The 4,375-nt window shown below is 43.0% G+C and overlaps 1 pseudogene; it reads left to right on the top strand.

Annotated features, from left to right (window-relative positions):
• Positions 1-2,685: 2,685 nt before the first annotated feature.
• Positions 2,686-3,822, top strand: LOC121138407 (annotated as a pseudogene).
• Positions 3,823-4,375: the final 553 nt, after the last annotated feature.

Genomic DNA, 4,375 nt, shown 5'->3' with positions numbered 1-4,375 from the left:
GCCTGAATCTGCCTCTTTAGTCCTGGGATTGAAGACATGTACCACTACTGCTTGGATTGTGCCTCCACCCACTGTCTGATATTTCCTATTTTTTGCCTGCTTTTTAACACCTACTCTTAGTTCTCTTGATCTTGGTAGTCTATTTTTTTGCTTTTAAAATAATCTTATTTAACACACCAATACCAGTTCCCTCTCCCTCCAATCCTCTCACTCACCCACCATCTTCACATCGTACACCTCAGATCGTGAGTGGGAATCTTGACCTTGATATTTCATATCAGTTTTCAGTTTACTAGTTTGTTTATAATGTGTTGAGATTTTCTGTGAAAAGGATCTAACAGTAACTTGTGGAATGATTCATAAATAAGTTATATTTTAATATTAATATTAAGTACTGTAACTATTATTCACCAAATAACAGAGCTTTTGGTGCAGTTAGGTATAATAGATCAAGAGTACCTGGGAATCCACAGTGTGACTCTGGGGAGGGTTGTGACCTGAGATGGCTTTAGGGGGTGATGGAACTAGATCAGCTTCATTTGATTTTATGGAGATATTTAAATCTATACATTTGGTAGGATTCATTGCACTACTCCTTCATCTGTGTAGAAGAGAGATTATAAATGTGTGATAGGCACTTGATAGATACAAATTTGCATGCATACATAGATAAATAGCCTCCATTAAGTTAGCAAAATTCGAATTTGTTCACTCTGTTTTGAGGACACAGACAGCACCCACACTCTGCTCTACCTCTGCAGCCCATTATGTCTTTGGGCAAACCAACCAGCAGGGCAGCATATCCAGCCAGTAAATGCTACTACAAATAACTCGGTCGCATTTCCAATACACATTTATCATGGAAAAAAGCAAGTCCTCTTCATACAGCTGTTTTCAGTGATCTCTACAGTGTGCACTGTGCGTAGGAGGAATATTACTGATCCAGTGTACACACAGCAAATGCCGTTCAGAGCTTCACTCATCATTTGCAATTTTATTTTCATCTATGAAATAAAAGACAGCATCTGGGATCCCTCTGTGCACACACAGCTACATCTTTTTTATTATTTATTTTTAAATTTAAATGTAAATTAGAAACAAGGTTGCTTCACATGTCAATTCCAGGTCCCTTTCTGTTTCCCTCCCCTCCTCCCATGCCCTCCCACCAACCCTCCTAATATCCCCTCATTTCCCCAGGGAGGGTAAGACCTTCCATGGGGGTGTCCATAGTCTGTCATTTCATCCAGGGCAGGGCCTAGAACCTCCTCCAAGAGTTCAGGGTGAGAGTGCATCTCTCATTGTTCGATGGGAGTCCAAAGTCTATTTGTATACCTGGGATAAATACTGATCAACTGCTCAAGGCTCAATAGATTACCTAGGCCTCCTCACTGACACCCACTTTCAGGGGGTCTTGATCAGACCCATGCTGGATTCCCAGGCATCAGTCTGGAATTGAAGAGCTAACCCTTGTCAGGTCAGCTGTTCTGGGTATTAAACCAGCCCAGTCTTAATCCCTTTGGTCATCAGTCCTTGTTCTCTGTCACTGGCTTTCTTGAGTTCAGCTCAGCACTTAGCCATGGGAGTTTGCCTATTCTTCCATCAGCCACTGAATTAAGGTTCTGTTTCCTAGACTCTCTGGCCATGGGATTGTAGGCTGGCACTTCCCAGATCTGTGTCTAAAATCCATATATGAGAGAGTACAGCCATGTTTATCTTTTGCACAGCTATATTTTAAACACATGCCAATCATAAAATAAAGAGAGAAAAAAATCTATTTTAAAATTGCGATTAATACTGTCTACACAACGCATTTGACATTAACTAGTTTAAGTCATAACTCATTTTTATATAAATCTGTATTTATTTCAACATTTCAATTTAGTTTCGAAATAATGGCATGTCAAATGTGCAAAGGTGGCCTTTTAGAAATATTGTCTCTGAGCATGATGGGTATCTACCTTCTGCTTCAGAGGAATGGGGATGGGGGCTGTCCTAGTACAAGGATTGAAGTTGGAACTTGACAAAATGTCAAAACCCTGTCTCAAACTATAATCAATCATGGAATATGTTATTTTATTAATTATGAGTTTTAGTGCATGTTTAGATTTAGACAATGCCTGTGTAATTGGGATAAAGAGCATGTATTTCCATAAGTTCCTAAAGTAACCTTGTTACCCACTTATACTCACACTACACTCCAGATGCCCACTAATACATTGTCCACAGCTATCATGTAAATAGAATCTTATGGAATATAACTATTTGAGATTGTCTTTTTAGTCAGTGTCATTGTATAGTGAAACAGTAGAAACAATGGTTCAGAAAGATGATTGGTAGACAGATAGGTGGTAGGCAGATGATAGGTTTTTATCTATTATTTGAGAATTTCACTCATGCATTTAATGCAGTTTAACCAATCCCACCAGTCCTTTCTCTCTTGTCTCATTCCTGTCCTATATCTACCACCATGATTCCTTCCCAACTTCATGTCCTCTTTTAAAGATGCTCACTAAGGTCTTTTGGTCGGTTCACCTGTCCCTGTCCCTGTAGCTCTCAGGTTTCTCCGAGGCTGTCACCAGTAGGCTCAAGGTCAGGGCAGGGCAAGTTCAGTTTCGCCATTTAGCTCATAGCTGGGTTCGCAGCCATGGGTGCGATATAGCGGTGTCCCACCGAGCTAGGCCGGGCATGGGATGGCCTCTTGCAACCCGCTCATTCCGGTGGCCCCTGGGCCAGCATGCACGCACATGTGTCTGTGTGCACAGACCCTCGTCAGAGGCGCCTTCGTCGCCGCCCGCCTCTCCCGAGCTGGAGTTGGTGCAGCTGAGGTGGAAGGGGGAGAAGTTGGAGCTCGAGCTGCAATAGGCGGGTGCAGGATATGAAGAAGCTTCTGAGTCATAAGGAGAGGCTGTGCCAGAGCACGAGAGCAATAACCAGGAGCTCCCCACGCAAGTAGAAGAACTCAGACATTGTGAGAGACATGAAGACAGGAAGAAGTCTGATGTAGAAGTACAGACATAAAACCATGCATCTTGGTCAATTTCAGATTATTATTGTCTGACATATTATAAGGATGATAGTCTTCCCAGTAAAGAGACGGAATTGCTTGTACAACATAGTCAGTATGCTCAAGCTTCTATGAAAGATGAATCACAAATAGACAGTGATAGTCATGCTGTTAATGATGGAACAGACTGTGTAAAACATGGTCAGGAGGATCATTTCACATTCGATTCACAGGAGAGTACATCTGCCTTAGTAGCAGAGGTCACAGCCTTGGTATGGTGGACAGTTTGAAAGCTGCAGCAGAAGCTGCTGTGCCACAGACTGGCTTTACCTGCGACGAGAACAGGGCATTGTATTTTGACCACAGCACAGGTTTCTATTACGATTCTGAAAACCAAATGTGCTATGAACTTTCCCCAGGGATTTATTACTACTGTGATGTGGGAAGTGGTCAACACTAATTTCATTCTCGAGTAGATTACAGCCTTACCAGACCTCTAGCACAAAACCAAGCAAAAATAAAAAGCTGAAGAAGAGAAGAAAGGAGCCAGGCCTTTTTACAGCAAATGATGAAAAGGGCTTGAGTTCAGAAGATCAGAACATCATTAGCATTAAATACATAAGCTGCAGTGAAGAAGAAAAACCTGCAAAAACGAAAAAGAAGGCCAGTGTTGACACTGCTCATAGAAGTCGTCCCTTAATGCTCGCTGCTCCAGTTAGTGGGGTCACTGTGGCATCTCCTGGTGATGATAACTCAGCTTCATCGAAGGATGAGAAAGTTAGAGATCAAGAGTGAACCAGAAGAAGGTGAAATTACAGGTTTTCTTTTTTTTGTCTTTTTTTATTTTTTTATTTTCCAGTTTAAATTTAGATAAGAAACGAGGTTGCTTCACAAGTCAGTTCCAGGTCCCTCTCCCATTCCCTCCCCTCCTCCCGTGCCCTCCCCCAACCCCCCCCGTTATCCCCTCATTCCCCCAGGGAGGGTGAGGCCCTCCATGGGGGTGTCCATAGTCTGTCATTTCATATAGGGCAGGGCCTAGACCCTTCCCCAAGTGTTCAGGGTGAGAGTGCACCTCACATTGTTCTATGGGAGTCCAAAGTCCGTGTGTATACTTGGGATGGGTACTGATCTGCTGCCCAAGGCTCAATAGATTCCCTAGGCCTCCTCACTGACACCCAAATTCATGGGGTATTGATCAGTCCCATGCTGGATTCCCAGGCTGATGCCTGGGATTCAAGAGTTAACCTTTGTCTAGTCAACTGTTTCTGAGGGTGAAACCAGCCCAGTCTTAATCCCTTTGATCACCAGTCCTCCCTCTCTGTTACTGGCTTTCTTGAGTTCAGCTCAGTACTTAACCAAGGGAGTCTGCCT

This window comes from Mesocricetus auratus, unplaced genomic scaffold (assembly GCF_017639785.1).
Source record: "Mesocricetus auratus isolate SY011 unplaced genomic scaffold, BCM_Maur_2.0 contig_10305_pilon_obj, whole genome shotgun sequence".
Lineage (NCBI taxonomy): Eukaryota > Metazoa > Chordata > Mammalia > Rodentia > Cricetidae > Mesocricetus > Mesocricetus auratus.
This window is presented reverse-complemented; position numbering and strand designations above follow the sequence as displayed.